The following is an 18,455-nucleotide window of genomic DNA, read 5'->3' on the forward strand; positions in this document are numbered from 1 at the left end:
ACTCTGGAATCATAGATAAACTTATGAAGCTGGGCATAAATTCCTACGTCACTTGATGGCTTACTGACAGAACCCAGACTGTAAAAGTAGCCAACTCCAAATCCAGCTCCAGACAAGTGACAAGTGGAGTACCTCATGGTTCAGTCCTGGGACCACTCTTGTTTGGCATCTACTTCTCTGAAGTACATGCCAACACTAAGGGACTCTGGCTAACACAGTTCGCAGATGACTGCAAACTGGGAGCCATTATTAAATCCCCAAATGATGTGGATATTCTACAAAAGGGCCTTACAGAAACAGATGCCTGGTGCCAGAGCCATGGGCTCAAGCTTAATGCCAAGAAATGTATAGTTATCCACTCTGGAAAAAAAACATGCACCCATGAATTACCACATAGGTGGCAGTACTCTAACCATCGAAAGTGTGATGAGAGACTTAGGGACACAGGTAGACAGTGGTCTCACTTTCGATAACCACATCGCCACAACAGTCAGGAAATCCTTCTATGTGGTACACCTCATCACTAAGGGCTTTTCATCCAGAAAAAAGGAGGTCATTGTCCCACTGTACTCATTCCTCATTAGACCCATTATGGAGTATAATGTCCCGTTTGGTATGTATCTCACAAGACATCTGCAACAGCTGGAAAAGCCACAGAAATACCTCACTAAAAGAATCACAGGCCTACAGCAGATGCCATATGCTGACCGTCTAAAAAATTCCAGCTATACTATGTGGCACTCAGAGGCGATCTCTGTTTAACATACAAGGCCATGTCAAACCCTGAGCTGTTGGACATGCTCCACTTAAAGAAATCCCAATCCCTCGGGGCCACATGCTCCAGGGATCTAAACCTTGTCATCACAATGAACAAAACATGCTGGAGGGATAGGTTCCTGACCCAGAGACTCCCCATACTCTGGAATAGACTGCCCATACATGTCAAGCAGAGCACCTCCTTGGCCCTCTTCAAAAGGAACCTTGATGATTGGATGGGAGATAGGAAATTCACCCCAGGGATCATGTCAGCCGCCCTGCTAGACAGGGGTCCAGAGAAGTAAATATTGTGGGAAGAAATATCCAGGGAATTGTAATGGCTAGGCTTGTATAGACCCTAGGGCCGATAGCCTAGTACCAACCTATGAATACTTGTGAATTTGCCTAATAATATAATACAATACAATACAATATAACATAACATGGCCTGAAGACTTCAGTTTTACGACAAAACAATGTAAAAGTGGCAATGAAGTAGCTTCATAATTCAATTATTGAAGGCTGCCAAACTTACATAGGCTCATAGGTAGATACTAGGCTATCTGCCCTAGGGCATTTATAAGCCTAGCCAGAGTGTATTTGGCTTCCGCCTCCCTATTAGATTAGCCTACTGTGCCTCTGTAAAGTAGGTCACAGAAGGTACCCTTTTAAGATTAGTTTACTGTGCCTCTGTCTAGCAGGGACACAGAAGAGATCCCAGGGGTGAATTTGCGATTTCCCATCCACGCGTCCAGATTTCACTTGAAGAGGGTCAGCGAGGGGCTATGTCTAACATGAATTGGGATTCTATTCCAGAGTGAGGGGAGACTCTGGAAAATTAATCTGTCCCTCCAGCATGTCCTATTTATTTTTGTGCTGAGGTTCAGGTCCCTGGAGCGTGTAGCTCTAAGGGACTTGGATTTTTTGAGGTGGAGCATGTCCATTAATTCTGGGTTTGACATGGCTTTGTATGTCAGGCATAGATTGCCTCTGAGTAGGCGGTAAGCAAGTGACTAGAGCTGAAGTTTCTTTAGTCGAGCTGCATAGGACATCTGTTTGTAGCCCATGATCCTCTTGGTGAGGTACTTTTGGGGTCTCTCCAGTTGCTACAGGTGTCGGGTAAGGTACATCCCAAAAGGGGCATTGTATTAAATTATGGGCCTGATGATTGACGAGTAGAGGGGCACAATGACCTCTCTTGATCTAGATGTGAACCCTTTCGTGATAAGGTGGGCTATATAGACGGTCTTTCTAACCACTTTGGTAACGTGATTATCAAAGGAGAGATTACTATCTACATTGGTCCCCAAATCTCTAATTACTTCTTCCGTACTTAATGGATTATCACCTATGTGGTAATTTGTGGGCACCTTATTTTTCCCAAAGGGGATGACTATGCACTTTTTAGCATTTAGCTTGAGGCCGTGGCTCTGGCACCAAGCATCCATCTCTGTGAGACCCTTTTGGAGGATGCTTGTGTCAGCTGGAGATTCGATTATGGCCCCCAGTTTGCAGTCATCTGAGAACTTTGTCAGCCATAATCCCCCTGTGTTAGCCTGAACCTCAGAGAAGTATATACCAAACAAGAGAGGTCCCAGAACTGAGCCCTATGGGACGCCACTTGTAACTGGTTTGGATTCGGACATGGCACCTGCGGTTCTGACCATGTGGGTTCTATCTCTGAGCCAGTTTGCAACCCATCTTGTGATATAGGGGTTGATATTTAAGTTGGTAAGCTTATTTATGATGCCCGAGTGGGGTATTGTGTCGAAGGCTTTTGCGAGGTCCAGGTAGGCTGTGTGGACTACCTTGCCCTCATCTATGGCTTTGGTAACTGTTTCAAAGAAATCAACTAGGTTTAAGAGGCAAGATATGCCCTTAACAAAGCCGAATTGGGTAGGGTCCAGTGTATGGAGGCTCCCAATGTCTTTGTTTATGAGTTCCATGATAATACGCTCTATAGCTTTACAGACCAGACTAGTCAGGCTTATGGGGCGATAGTTTCCGGGGTCCGTTGTGGCACCACCTTTATGGAGTGGGACCACTGTAGCTGTACGCCATTCTTTGGGTACATATCCTGTAGTAAGGCTAAGTTTGAACATAAAAGGGAAGAAAATGTAATTTTCAAATGGATTCGAAAAATTTGACCACATAACACTGCAAAAAAATCATCTTCTTTGTACTCTTTAACATGAATTTGAAGAGGGTGTATACATATTTGTTGAAGAAGAATTATCTTTGCAAGTATATACTTCACACACACACATATATCTATATATATATATATATATATATATGTATATATATATATATATAGATAGATAGATATATGTATATGGATTCCATACATTTGGTCGAATTACACTTAGTAGAAAATGATACCACATTGCACTTCACTGAAAGCTCATTTGGTTGAAAATGGAATATAGCCCCTGCCCCACTGCAGTGCAACCCTGGAGTGAGAATATTAAATAAGGGGGGGGGGTTATGGGGGCAATAATTTTACTGTATTCACTATTATAAGAAGGTATATCCATTAGAAATGCATTGATATATATATCTTTAGTAAAAACTATTGATATAATGTTGGGGGGTGTGCCCCCCACAACACCCCTTATTTAATATTCTCACTCCAGGGTTGCATTGCAGTGGGGCAGGGGCTATATTCCATATATATATATATATATATATATATATATATTTTTTTTTTTGAAACACTCCACACCGAATGTTAATGTTTTTGTTGATCAAGGCTATCACAGTCAAGCATTTCGATTACACTAAAACCAGATTAAAAAACACAGACCTTGCGAATAAATCGGGGACAGTGATAACGTTATATAGTAAGAATAAATGTGTAATTAGCTATTTGTTTTAGTATGTTAGTGTCTTTGTTGTTTCTGTGTATAACCTTTTCAGTAAAATATTTAAAAAATACCGTCTTCTGACTACTTATTAACAAATCTAACAGTGCTGTTGTTTAGCTATACATATCTGTACTACTTTTGTTTTTTGAGCTTTTCTCTTTGGATCCTTTCTGAAAAGGGGCAGGGCTGAAATGCTGTTAAACCAACAGCTACGGTTGTATTACACCCTTCTGCTTCGGCCTGCTCAAATGTAGCGGTCCAGCAATAATTACGTTTGTAGTTGGTAACTTACCACAGCAAGCAAGCAATTACAATAGTTTTAAATGCACCTCCTAGTATTTCAATACGTAAGGCTGTGGTTTTTGATCCGTATTGGTGACGCATTAATTTCCTGGGCTGTCGCTAGTTACCAAAAAGCTAGATAAAACTAGACCGTGTTGCTTCTTTAAAATTGGCATTAAGTAAGCAGTGCTGCATTAAGATGGAAGGATAAATGAAGAATTTTATGGAAGCGGTACAGCACCAGCAATATTAACAGTTTCTTCCTCGACGTTGAAGCGTTTACCTAATTAAAGCAGATAAAGTGACGTACTGCAAAGCATCGACCAGGAGTCGAAGGGTATATTCACATACATACTCTGCCATTAACAAACTAAATAAAACTCCTGTCAATTAAAAACAGAATACGCAAAACAAGGCTTACCTTAATCTGTGTCAAATATACAATTCAAGTAATTTCCTCATATCTACCAGGATGGCCGAGTGGTTAAGGCGTTGGACTTAAGATCCAATGGATGTATGTCCGCGTGGGTTCGAACCCCACTCCTGGTAATTACACTTTTAAAGTGTACAGAAGAGAACACGATGGAGAAGTCGTTATATCCAACTAAACTTCAAAATAGTGGATTGCGAATTTATGTATGGGGTACGGATAACTTGAATGCGCTCACACAGCTAACCATACTTTCAAAATAATCAGGTTTAATTGGAATGTAGTAGTCTGAGTTTAAGGCGGATTACCTGATACAGTGCGTGTATTTTAGGTCACAATAATATATTTTTTTGTACAGCCGGAAAGGACTGTATAATAATTGTACATATTAGTTTCGTTAAACGTATGGCTAATCGCAATGCGTGTACACAGTTTAGCATTATACTCTCAAAAGTAATCATATTCGTTAATTAATTTATATTCTAATATGTAAATAGATAACCTTAACCTGTGTGACTTGTTTTAATTTGGTCAACCAGAGCTAACAAGCCCAGGAAGGCGAAAGAAGCAGTCACGAAGGAACGCTGGAAATTGTGCTAAAACCGTCTTAACTTCGCCCTCTCTACGGTTTATCTACCTTTCCGCGTATCAACTCGACAATTGAATGAGGTCATTCTACTTAATTTTTCGCCCCCCCCCTCCAAAAAAAGTTGAAGACAATCGATACGTCACTTTCTCTGGATTTTCAAGAGCTGTAGTAAAAGTGTAAATATCCACTCTAGCCGTGCATCTTAACCGCTAAGTGAAAGGCATCTAGATAACCAAAAATAAAGAGGGGCAAAGGCCAAAACCCGGGACACATTTTAGATATTAATTCTTTTAAAATTACCAAGTAGCTAGAATTTAATATTCGTTTTTTCAGAAGGATATGAAGTCCGAAATTAAAACGTAAGTCGTTATTGACTTCAATCTTCAATGATTTGCTGGAAAACTATATATTTTATCAGAAGCAGACCTAAAATATGAGATAGAAAATCAGGACAGGTGAGAGGTATGACTCCAGCCAAAAATCACTTTGTCCAGCATTTCGTAGAATATCCAGATTTTTTTCCTCATAAAATTAGTGTTTTTTCTGGCTAATCTTTGAGGTTTAAAACATACCAGTCACCCTGTACTAACAGAAAATCTGGTAAAAGCCAGAATTGTTTGTTTGTGTGCGTGTGTGTGTAAGTAACTAAGGCCCACAGCTGAGAGTTAAGTTATGTATACAGTGTTACCAAACTATTATTATGGTTATATATACATTGTAGTCGATGGCAATTCAATATCCCTTTTCCTAATGCGAGATTAAAGAAAGAAAGAAAAAAAAAACGTTATCCTTCTGTGACACCTAGTGGCGCAATGAATAGAATAACAGGTTTTGTAGTACTATGGATTTTCTGAAGAATTCGAGTCAGAAACTCAACTGAATTCCATTATTTGGTGATGTTAGTCATCAATGATTTGACAGAAAACCGCATATTGTATGACGAACAGACAAAAAAAAATACTATGCAAGAATCTGTAAAGATGAGATGTATGTCCATTACTAAATAATGCAGACATTTCATTTTCAGATTGCATATTCTTCAGAAAGTACATGCTGATGCAAAGCATGTTATGCTAGTGACTTTTTTAGTTTATATGAGTAGTATTTAAAATTTGTCCTTTAGGTTCATAGATTAATACTAGGTTACCTGCTCTTGTGGACTATTTTGAGCTTAGCCAATTACCCCATCTGAGAATCAAACCTTGCACAGTGAGTCTATAAGGTAACCACTTTACCCATTATACCAAATCTTTGCCCCATTATTTATGGCCTTCCCTGCCACCATTAATTTTGAGCTACAGAGGTACCCCTTTCCTAGAGAGAGACAAAAAAGTTTGTAGTGGTATAACTTGGGCACAGAGCTATAATTATTGACATTTGATTACTGGGAAAAGTCTGACTGGATAGAAGCCTATTTTCAGTAGAGGCCTGGCAAGAAACACTTTAAATGATTGTAAAACATTTTAAGAACAAATAATTTTACAATCTTCAAAAATAGAACAAAAACATCTGCAGTTTAAATAATCATAACAGATAAAAAGAAGTTCTGTACTCACCATAGCGTTCCATGTGAGTTGTTCATCTCGCCTTCATTCTTACTGATGGGTCCGGAACAGATCCTTGATATAGCAATAACAGAGGAAAACTAGATAAAGTTCAATGTAACCATAAACTAGGTGAATACTCAGTACCCAAGAAGCTTGGATGGGGTTGGAGGGTGGAACGTAAGAATGAAGGCGAGATGAGCAACTCACATGGAACGTTATAGTGAGTACATAACTTCTTTATGTGAAGTTGTTCTATCTCACCTGTCATTCTTGCTGATGGGTTAGCATCCCAAGCACCATCTTTCTTGGGTGACTCACTGGAGTATAATTCAAGACAGTGGAACCAAAGGAAGCCCTGTCCCTGGAGGTGTTATCTTCTTTGTAATGAGTGATGAAGGTATGAGGCCTTGAGCAAGTAGCTGCTGCACATATAGTATCTATTGGTAATCTGGCAGTAAAGGCCAATGAGGTGGAGACAGCCCTAGTAGAATGACCCTTTGTCTTTTGATGTAATGTTTTTTTTTTTTTTTACTGAGCTGCAAGTGAAAGAAATACAGTCTGATAACCATTTTGATAAGGTGGTTTTCACCACAGGTGCACCTTTTTTGGAATCTGAGAAAGCAACAAAGAGCTGTTCTGTTTTCCTGAAATCTCTGGTCTTGTCTAAATAATGTCTAAGCTGTCTATGAACATTGAGCTTGTGCAGCATATACTCCATGTTATTGCCATATTTAGGGAAGAAGACAGGTAACTCTATAGACTGTTTGAGATTTGCGTCTGAACATACTTTCGGTAAAAATGAGGGATTTGTCCGAAGAGAAACTCTATCATTATGAAATATCATATATGGAGATTTAATGGACAAGGCCTGTAATTCTGAAACCCTTCGAGTACAAGTAATGTACTCTGCTATCTCTTCACCCCCTCACGTTCCGCAGGCAAAAGATTTTGTCACTGCGGGACGTAATAAGGTCTCCCGTATAATAGTTCAAATGGTGTGACCACTTTTGAGGTGGGAGTGGTACGCATGGACAGGAGTGCCAGAGGTAAGCAGTTTATCCAAGACTGATGTGTCTCGGCCATGAGTTTACGTAACTTGCCTTTGAGAATGCCATTATGGCATTCAACCAACCCTGCTGACTGTGGGTGGTAGGCACAATGGTGTTTTAACTCAATCTGAAAAACGGCGGCCAGCTTTTGAATAACTTGGTTTACGAAATGTGTGCCATTATCAGAATAGATGCGTGTAGGTAGCCCAAAATGAGGGATAATGTTATTTGTAAGGGCCCTGGCTACCGACAGTGCATCTGGGTGTGCTACCGGAAAAGCTTCAACCCATTTCGTAAAAGCGTCAATAATGACTAACACAAATCGCTTCTGTTGAACAGGAGTTAGTTCAATAAAATTCATGCAGATTGTGTGAAATGGATACGGAGGCAGCGGAAAAGCTGCTGGGGTGATCCGCACCCTACCACCATGGTATCGTGCACAAAGCAGGCACGATAAACAAAATCGTTTAGCGTATGCTATAAAGCCCTTGGTCCAGAAAATTTGCTGGATCATTTGAACCATAGCAGCAGGGCCCAGATAAGATGGGCCATGCGTCACTAATGAGGCATACCTAAAAAGGTTTGTTGGTAAGACATACTTATCATTTGGACCTACAAAAACTCCCTGCTTTTGAATAGCCCCATATTTAATCCATTGCTGTTTTTCCTGAACTGTACTAAGTTCCTGCATTACCTGTAAAGTTTGTAGATCAAATTTATCTGTAGGGTGAAGTTCCTTTTGTGTGGTCTCGAGAGTAAAAGTAGAGGTTAAGGCTGCACTTTTTGCAGCTTTGTTAGTCAGTGCATTTCCAAGTAGTACTGGATCCTTGGCATTTGTGTGCGCTGCGCACTTGCAGATGGCCAGTCCCCATGGCAGTTGGACAGCTTGTAAGAGGCTAAGGATTAAATCCTTGTGGGTTATTTCCTTTCCTGAGGCCGTAAGCATTCCCCTATTTTTCCATTGCTGTGCAAAGACATGGACCGTGGAAAAAGCATACTGACTATCTGTGTAGATAGTAACTGCCTTATCCTTGGAAATGGGGCATGCTCTGGACAAAGCAATCAATTTGGCGGCTTGCGGACAGGTTCCTGGGGAGGGTCTTGCCTCTAGTACCGTAGTCTCAGTTGTGACTGCATAACCCAGTTGTGTAATGCCTGCCTCATTTTTACATGCTGACCCATCTACAAACAGGGTCCAATCTGAATTTGCCAAAGGTTGGTCCTTAAGGTCTGGTCTTGGTAAGACATTAGAGTGTATCAAATCTAAACACACGCGAGGGGCACCATCGCCAGCTGTAGGTAACAGCGTGGCTGGATTAAGAGTGGTGCATCGCTCAATGGTCATGTGTGGTTGTGATAGTAACGTTGTCATGCAGGATAAGTGTCTGCTAGAGAGAAAGGTAACTTTATCCTGTAGTAGTATTACTGCGATGGAGTGCGGTACTGTAAGGTAAGGTCATGAAACAAAACTAGGGTTGCAGATGCTTGCACAGCCTGTGCGGCTGCGACTACCGCTTGTACACAGTGTGGCAAAGATCGTGCCACTGTGTCCAATTTACTGGAATAAAAAGCTAATGGTCTTAACTTATCCCCATAAGTTTGCAACAGAACCAATGTCATAAAGCCCTGCTTACAATCTACTGTCTGAACAAAGGGTTTTGTATAGTCAGGGAAGCTAAGTGTTGCAGATCCTGCTATCAACTGTTTTACCCTAGTAAATGCCTGTATTGCCTTATCCGTCCATTGCAGCGTGTCATGTGCTGCCATGGGAAGTGCGAAAATAAGTTCTGAAAGTGGACTTACTTCCTCTGCATAGTTGGAAATCCAACTACGACAAAAATTTATTATTCCTAAAAATGACATCATTTCTTTTTTTGTGCTGGGCATTGGTGCCTGTAAAATGGCTTCTTTTCTACAGTTATCTAGTTGTCTACCAGTTGCACGTCTCTTGTGAGACTACAAGTAACTGCAGAGTTCCCTGTTCTGTCCCAATAAAGATTTTGTAATAGGATCCTGGTCACCTTGTGTTTAAAAAATTGTTCCTCATACTTGGGATCAGGTCCCACATTTTCCCTGTAATACATTGTACAGTGTAGTTGCTTGGTAGCCTCTGGTAACTGAATAGCCATACTATATTTGCTCAAAGCTAGGTTAGTTAACTCATTGGCCGTGCTTTGTGGTCCTGTTTCAATAAGATCATTACTATACCAGTAATGTAAATCCCCTTGCCCTACCTGCAACATTTCATCCTGGATTTTCATACGCTTAGCCAAGATTCCTGATGCAGTTGGTACTGCTGCTATTCTAAAAAACATGCATCAAATCCCTTCCTAATAAGTTAACATGGCAAATCTGAGAGACAATCACCCGAAATCTAATGGTTTGATTAGTTTCAGCGTCCGTAAACCATAAAGGTTTAGACAAAGGTTCCTTATAAATGCGGCCGTTGGCCGCTTTGACTAATACATAGTCATCAGTAGTCACATTAGACGGCACTGCAGTGTGTTTCAATAAGGTCCTAGAAACCCCTGAGTCACATAGAAATTCTACGTCCCTCCCTTCAACCTGTAATATGATTACCGGTTGCACTTCTAACTGCATAGTCGTAGCTAGAGCTGTCAGGCTAACAACCTGATATTCACCTTTTTCTGAAAAATCAGTTATCTCATGTTCCCATCCTGCACATTCCCTTTTACCTTCTTTATTCACATCCTCAAAATCATCCTCATTCTGTATTACTGACTCTTGCCAGTCGACCTCAGCACCTGGGTCCGGTTCGTCCGTGCTGCCATCATATAGTCATGCTGAACTATGATCTGGAGCAGCAGCGGATTTCCTGGGATTCCGGCAATCTCTTGCGAAATGCCCCTTCTTACTGCATTTAAAACATTCCCCCTCTTTTGTCTGCCTTCGTAATCTTCAAAATGTCCTACATTCCCTCTCCCTCTGCCTCTACCCCGTCCCCTTCCTCTACCTCTGTTGGACGGAGCTTATATTAACATAAGTGTTCCATCTACGCTCACTGTAAAGGTTTGAGCCTGTTTTCTTTTCTTTTTCCTCAAGATATTTTTCTGCATGTAAGGGGATATGAGTCTGTGGACAGGTATGTACTTTAGCTTCTTTTTGTTTTTACTCTGATTTGTCTATACTACGGTTACGTAGTTCCAGAGTCTCCTCTGCTTGATTTTTGTAAAACTACGGAGGGTATTTTTCCCTGCTTCTCTGCCTCCTGTAAAACTACGGAGGACACCTTTTTTTGATTTTCTGCTTCTTTTCCCTGATACTGGGGTGGACCGACCATTTCTTTAGGGACTTCTGGATACAAGGGTGGGGCTGTCAGTTTACGACAGACAACAGATGTCTCATCATCTTCTTTATGGACAAAAAATGCACCTTTTTGCACTCGAGCGACCACTTTCCTTATTCGAAAATTGTTCCCTATGCCTCTTATTAGCTTCTTTTAACCATTTCTGTGCTTGAGGGAATCCCACCTTTACTTGATTTTTAACTTTGCCTCCTGCATCCCTACGCAGATCTCTCACCAAATTTTGACATTCTAATCTATTTAAGTTACCACTAAATCCATAATTTGTCTTTTATTTTTTATGTATTTTAAGTTTTTTTTTTTTTGAATGTAATTTAAACATATAGTCCTCATCTTCAGTCCTTTTATTTAAGCAGCCCTTACTAGCACAACAACTGTTTCCTATTCCCATTTTTCTTACTTAAAAGAAAAACTGTTTCCCATTTTTCTTATTTAAAAGAAAAACTGTTTCCCGTTTTTCTTATTTAAAAGAAAAACTGTTTCCTTTTCCTGAGATCTCTACCGGTCTTTTGTAAAATTTAAACAAAAGAAATTCCTTTATGACTAGTCCCTTTGTTCTTTTAAAAAGAGAACAATACAAAAAGAAAGAAAAAAGATGTTACGCTTACCTTTCTGCGGTTCTTCCACCCGTTCACACCGTCCCATGGATTGAATCTAAGAGTGACTGGCCTCTACTTACGACTTCTTTGTCAGAGGTCTTTCTGTTCAAGGGAGCCCGAGATTCGTTCTCCCCTCCTGTACAGGTTTTTCAGTCCCTCTTATGCGATTACTATGAAGAGGTGGCCCCACGTTCTTGGCACCAGAAATGTCAAAAGATTTTGTACTCTTAACATATACTGGAAGAATCACGCAGATAAAAATAAGCAAAAGGGTTTATTTTACATGCATGGAGACATGCTACAAAGTACATGGTATGTCAGCAGTCTAATTTCTGTACACTTCACATGGGTTTTTTATTTAATCGTAACTGGTTCCGAAAGGAAATTTTATGGTATAAATTCCTCACCTTTAAAGGGGGGTAACAAAATAACCCTGGACCAATAACATCTTTCATTCCTCTTTTCACAAAAATTTTCAAAAATTATTTTTAAATTGTTTTCGAAGAAATTTTCCATTGCTGTGCAAAGACATGGACCGTGGAAAAAGCATACTGACTATCTGTGTAGATAGTAACTGCCTTATCCTTGGAAATGGGGCATGCTCTGGACAAAGCAATCAATTTGGCGCTTGTGACAGGTTCCTGGGGAGGGGTCTTGCCTCTAGTACCGTAGTCTCAGTTGTGACTGCATAACCCAGTTGTGTAATGCCTGCCTCATTTTTACATGCTGACCCATCTACAAACAGGGTCCAATCTGAATTTGCCAAAGGTTGGTCCTTAAGGTCTGGTCTTGGTAAGACATTAGAGTGTATCAAATCTAAACACACGTGAGGGGCACCATCGTCAGCTGTAGGTAACAGCGTGGCTGGATTAAGAGTGGTGCATCGCTCAATGGTCATGTGTGGTTGTGATAGTAACGTTGTCATGCAGGATAAGTGTCTGCTAGAGAGAAAGGTAACTTTATCCTGTAGTAGTATTACCGCGATGGAGTGCGGTACTGTAAGGTAAGGTCATGAAACAAAACTAGGGTTGCAGACGCTTGCACAGCCTGTGCGGCTGCGACTACCGCTGTACACAGTGTGGCAAAGATCGTGCCACTGTGTCCAATTTACTGGAATAAAAAGCTAATGGTCTTAACTTATCCCCATAAGTTTGCAACAGAACCAATGTCATAAAGCCCTGCTTACAATCTACTGTCTGAACAAAGGGTTTTGTATAGTCAGGAAGCTAAGTGTTGCAGATCCTGCTATCAACTGTTTTACCCTAGTAAATGCCTGTATTGCCTTATCCGTCCATTGCAGCGTGTCATGTGCTGCCATGGGAAGTGCGAAAATAAGTTCTGAAAGTGGACTTACTTCCTCTGCATAGTTGGAAATCCAACTACGACAAAAATTTATTATTCCTAAAAATGACATCATTTCTTTTTTTGTGCTGGGCATTGGTGCCTGTAAAATGGCTTCTTTTCTACAGTTATCTAGTTGTCTACCAGTTGCACGTCTCTTGTGAGACTACAAGTAACTGCAGAGTTCCCTGTTCTGTCCCAATAAAGATTTTGTAATAGGATCCTGGTCACCTTGTGTTTAAAAAATTGTTCCTCATACTTGGGATCAGGTCCCACATTTTCCCTGTAATACATTGTACAGTGTAGTTGCTTGGTAGCCTCTGGTAACTGAATAGCCATACTATATTTGCTCAAAGCTAGGTTAGTTAACTCATTGGCCGTGCTTTGTGGTCCTGTTTCAATAAGATCATTACTATACCAGTAATGTAAATCCTTGCCCTACCTGCAACATTTCATCCTGGATTTTCATACGCTTAGCCAAGATTCCTGATGCAGTTGGTACTGCTGCTATTCTAAAACATGCATCAAATCCCTTCCTAATAAGTTAACATGGCAAATCTGAGAGACAATCACCAAATCTAATGGTTTGATTAGTTTCAGCGTCCGTAAACCATAAAGGTTTAGACAAAGGTTCTTATAAATGCCGTTGGCTTTGACTAATACATAGTCATCAGTAGTCACATTAGACGGCACTGCAGTGTGTTTCAATAAGGTCCTAGAAACCCTGAGTCACATAGAAATTCTCGTCTCCCTTCAACCTGTAATATGATTACCGGTTGCACTTCTAACTGCATAGTCGTAGCTAGAGCTGTCAGGCTAACAACCTGATATTCACCTTTTTCTGAAAAATCAGTTATCTCATGTTCCCATCCTGCACATTCCCTTTTACCTTCTTTATTCACATCCTCAAAATCATCCTCATTCTGTATTACTGACTCTTGCCAGTCGACCTCAGCACCTGGGTCCGGTTCGTCCGTGCTGCCATCATATAGTCATGCTGAACTATGATCTGGAGCAGCAGCGGATTTCCGGGATTCCGGCAATCTCTTGCGAAATGCCCCTTCTTACTGCATTTAAAACATTCCCCCCTCTTTTGTCTGCCTTCGTAATCTTCAAAATGTCCTACATTCTCTCCCTCTGCCTCTACCCGTCCCTTCCTCTACCTCTGTTGGACGGAGCTTATATTAACATAAGTGTTCCATCGCTCACTGTAAAGGTTTGAGCCTGTTTTCTTTTCTTTTCCTCAAGATATTTTTCTGCATGTAAGGGATATGAGTCTGTGGACAGGTATGTACTTTAGCTTCTTTTTGTTTTTACTCTGATTTGTCTATACTACGGTTACGTAGTTCCAGAGTCTCCTCTGCTTGATTTTTGTAAAACTACGGAGGGTATTTTTCCCTGCTTCTCTGCCTCCTGTAAAACTACGGAGGACACCTTTTTTTGATTTTCTGCTTCTTTTCCCTGATACTGGGGTGGACCGACCATTTCTTTAGGGACTTCTGGATACAAGGGTGGGGCTGTCAGTTTACGACAGACAACAGATGTCTCATCATCTTCTTTATGGACAAAAAATGCACCTTTTTGCACTCGAGCGACCACTTTCCTTATTCGAAAATTGTTCCTATGCCTCTTATTAGCTTCTTTTAACCATTTCTGTGCTTGAGGGAATCCCACCTTTACTTGATTTTTAACTTTGCCTCCTGCATCCCTACGCAGATCTCTCACCAAATTTTGACATTCTAATCTATTTAAGTTACCACTAAATCCATAATTTGTCTTTTATTTTTTATGTATTTTAAGTTTTTTTTTTTTTTTTGAATGTAATTTAAACATATAGTCCTCATCTTCAGTCCTTTTATTTAAGCAGCCCTTACTAGCACAACAACTGCTTCCTATTCCCATTTTTCTTATTTAAAAGAAAAACTGTTTCCCATTTTTCTTATTTAAAAGAAAAACTGTTTCCCATTTTTCTTATTTAAAAGAAAAACTGTTTCCTTTTCCTGAGATCTCTACCGGTCTTTTGTAAAATTTAAACAAAAGAAATTCCTTTATGACTAGTCCCTTTGTTCTTTTAAAAAGAGAACAATACAAAAAGAAAGAAAAAAAAGATGTTACGCTTACCTTTCTGCGGTTCTTCCACCCCGTTCGTCACCGTCCCATGGATTGAATCTAAGAGTGACTGGCCTCTACTTACGACTTCTTTGTCAGAGGTCTTTCTGTTCAAGGGAGCCCGAGATTCGTTCTCCCCTCCTGTACAGGTTTTTCAGTCCCTCTTATGCGATTCGTACCATGAAGAGGTGGCCCCACGTTCTTGGGCACCAGAAATGTCAAAAGATTTTGTACTCTTAACATATACTGGAAGAATCACGCAGATAAAAATAAGCAAAAGGGTTTATTTTACATGCATGGAGACATGCTACAAAGTACATGGTATGTCAGCAGTCTAATTTCTGTACACTTCACATGGGTTTTTATACCCTTCTCAGCACGTACACAGTAACTGGTTACCAGACAAGGAATTTCAGTCAAGGCTATAAATTCACATACTGGAGCCTTAGATGGTCAGAGGTCAGTCACAAGATAAGCTTGTGCCTGGACCAAGGTAACATCTGTGCATTCCTCTTTGGTCAGCAAATTCTTTACAAAAAAACAGCTTATTTTAACTTGCTTTTTTGCTTGTAATGAAATTTCACATTTTAACCCTTACTATACATGATACAAAGATGTTGAACACAAAGATTCTTACTACATTTTCCCAGTGGGTACTCTGACTAATTGTCCCAGGGCATTTGTACTGATAAAGTTCAGGAATCTCTGTGCTTGTGCAGTAGCAGTTGTGTAGGTCTTCTAGTCTATAGCTGGATAATTTGGATCACCTAGGGAAGTAGTAACAGGTTTAATACTGAGTGATTCTGGTTCCTGTAGATTGGCATTGTGGCATTCTTGGGTCATAGATAGGGCTTCCACCTTTCACTGTGGTGAAAACTAGATTGAAACCACACACATTGCACCACACATAGCCAGTCTCTTCCCACCTTTTATCCTGCCCACTTCACCCACTTTTTTGCCTATTTTATTACATTAACTAGTACATCAGGAGGGAGAATTCCTTCTTTTACCTTTTTTTTCTTTTTTAGGTAGTCTTGAACTTAGTGATGCTTATAATGAAAAAAGTTAATCCAAAGCTGCATTTTTACAAATCCAGCATTATGCCTGTGCAGCTTAACTGAATATTGGAGTCGTACAATGCTTTCCAGACCTCTGGACTATCATTCTGACTTCCAGATTGTCTGGAAAAATATCAGATAAGTGGCAACCTTAGTCATAGAGGGAGTTCTTAACTAGCTAATGCATGGTATGGGACTTTCAGATGGTTATTTGGACATAAAGAATCTCTGGTGTATCCTGCTGCTTTACCACCCTTGATGTGAGTCTGTTCTGGATGAAGACTGACATCTTTTTTCTCTCTCTTGCACAGTAGTGTAGAAGGCATTGTAGCCCTGCATAGCTGGAGTGCTCTGTGCTGTTTTAAACCATGTCTCAGTCATTTCACAGACATCTACATCTTTCAAGGTGAGGAAGTCCTGTAGAGAATGAAGTTTCTTGTTTAGGCTTCTAGCATTACTCTGTAACATCTTCATATTTTCCTGTGCCTTTGTTATATTGGTAGGTTTATCAGGTTGGCATTATCTATAAAGGTACTATGGGGGTGAACATTGTCTTTACCAGTTGGAACCCCAGAGGAGACCAAACTTGGAGAGGCAGCATGGTCTGTCAGACATATTCCCCCCAAGCTGACAAATATTGGACTACTTTGAAGAACAGAAAAATAAATCTACCTTAATACATTTAAGTAACTGTTAGCTATTTTTAAGCACAGGTACAAAGTGTGGCTCTAGGTTATAAGGCCTGAGTTGCAAATACATGGTCTGTCCATGTAGAGATAAGACTGTCTTTGCAAATAGGTGTGACAACTGAGGTTACTTTATATAATGCTGTAGTATATATATATATATATATATATATATATATATATATATATATATATATATATATATATATATATATATATAAGAATGATTTGAACTAGCTTGTTGAGTTTTGAAACTGTAAGATCTTAAGTCATCAGCTCAACAGGGCTGCTGAGAAGATTTGGCATTGTACTGTAAAGTGCGCAGACTTTGAGTACTGCAGCAGTAGGTGACAGGAAAAGAGAATTAGAGAAAGCATTTCATAAAAACAGATCGGTCTTCCTGAGAAACAATCGGAAAACTTAGCTAGAATGTTAGTACGGATGGCTCAGTAATGAACATTGACAACAAAGGTCCAATTACTGTCTTGCATTTTACTTTTGGTTTCACCTTTGTAATTTGAAACCAAATAAAACATGCAAATATCTGTAAGACTGGGTCAAATTGGACTTTTCAAGGTAGCCATTCTGACCACTGAAGGAAGGCGACTTCAGGAGAGAATATAGGAAACAAGTATATAAGATAGTTGTGTTTCCCAAGTTAACTTAAGGAAGCAGTTACACTTCCATCTTAAATAAAAAAAAAAAAACCCTGTTGTGCACACAGTTTGATGTCCTATAAAAGCATTTTGCAGATTTGTTATAAGACCTATCCATTTATTACAAATCCTACACTCCTGTGTCACAGCTTCATTGGAACTAGTCTTGGACCCACTACAATCAACAATAATAAAATATGCTTTGCCATGCTTAACTTGGGCAGTATGCTTAACAAAGTAGAATGTTAAGAGTCCTTTCTAGCCTCACATAACCCTGACAATTTGGCCATTACTATGTCATGGGTAAAACAAGTCACCCCAAATCTAATCTTCAGAATGCTTTACATTTTTTTTGTGGCACAGTGTATAGCTTTGCTGTATAATAGTCATACACTATACATGTTTATTGAAACAGTATTTGTTTATATTAGAATGTTTTCACCGTGATATACTAGGATATAGCTATAGATTGGAAATAGTAGTTCTGGAATGTTAGTATATTACTGAATTAATACTTATTTGTATCGGAATGCTTTACCCTGCATCATGTACTGCATAGCTTTGCTATAGTAATAGCATATTATGTAATAGTTTTGTAATAGTATTACTATACAAACTGATTGGTTGTTAGTACCATTGACTACTGCTGGTAGTGTGCCTAACAGACTGCATATGTTGTATATAACAGTCAAATGCTTATGATAAAAATGTGATCATAAAGTCACTGCTAAGGAGCAGAATGCAAATGCTTATGTACAGATTAGAGAAATGATTGTTGTAAGATTCTGTTTGTCCTGACATTTTGAGTTATGCTGCATAAATAAATATGCTTATCCCATGTTCACTTTGTGCAATATTTCCATCTTTTATGTCTGTTCCAGCTAAAATTCAAGACACTCTCTCTCTCTGAAACACCATCCTTTCTGCCAATAAAAAGCAAAAACTAAAGCAAAAGCAGCTTGACAATGACAGCTACTCACACCCTTCTTATTCAGTCACACAGACACATTTCAGCAGGGAACGCGGAGTGTACCATCATGATGTTGTTTAGGGCCAATGTGTTATTCACTTACAGCTTATAGTGGATTGCTGTGCTACTTGTTGTCTGTTGTTTTAAACTAGTAGTACGAGTGCAATGTGCTACCACAGAACCAATGCTTA

The 18,455-nt window shown here is 39.7% G+C and overlaps 1 long non-coding RNA gene and 1 other non-coding gene across 2 annotated transcripts in view; one reads left to right on the forward strand and one right to left on the reverse strand.

Annotated features, from left to right (window-relative positions):
- LOC122800101 overlaps positions 1-4,559 on the reverse strand; it is a 321,903-nt gene extending 317,344 nt beyond the window's left edge. Inside the window, exon 1 of the long non-coding RNA XR_006364530.1 lies at positions 4,327-4,559. This is a non-coding gene — a long non-coding RNA (uncharacterized LOC122800101). The remainder of the gene's footprint in view (positions 1-4,326) is intronic.
- Positions 4,372-4,454, forward strand: TRNAL-UAA. The gene has a single exon. It is a non-coding gene; the product is annotated as a tRNA-Leu (tRNA).
- Positions 4,560-18,455: the final 13,896 nt, after the last annotated feature.

The sequence above is a fragment of the Protopterus annectens genome, chromosome 1.part0 (genome assembly GCF_019279795.1).
Source record: "Protopterus annectens isolate FY-2018-M chromosome 1.part0, PAN1.0, whole genome shotgun sequence".
Taxonomy (NCBI): domain Eukaryota; kingdom Metazoa; phylum Chordata; order Ceratodontiformes; family Protopteridae; genus Protopterus; species Protopterus annectens.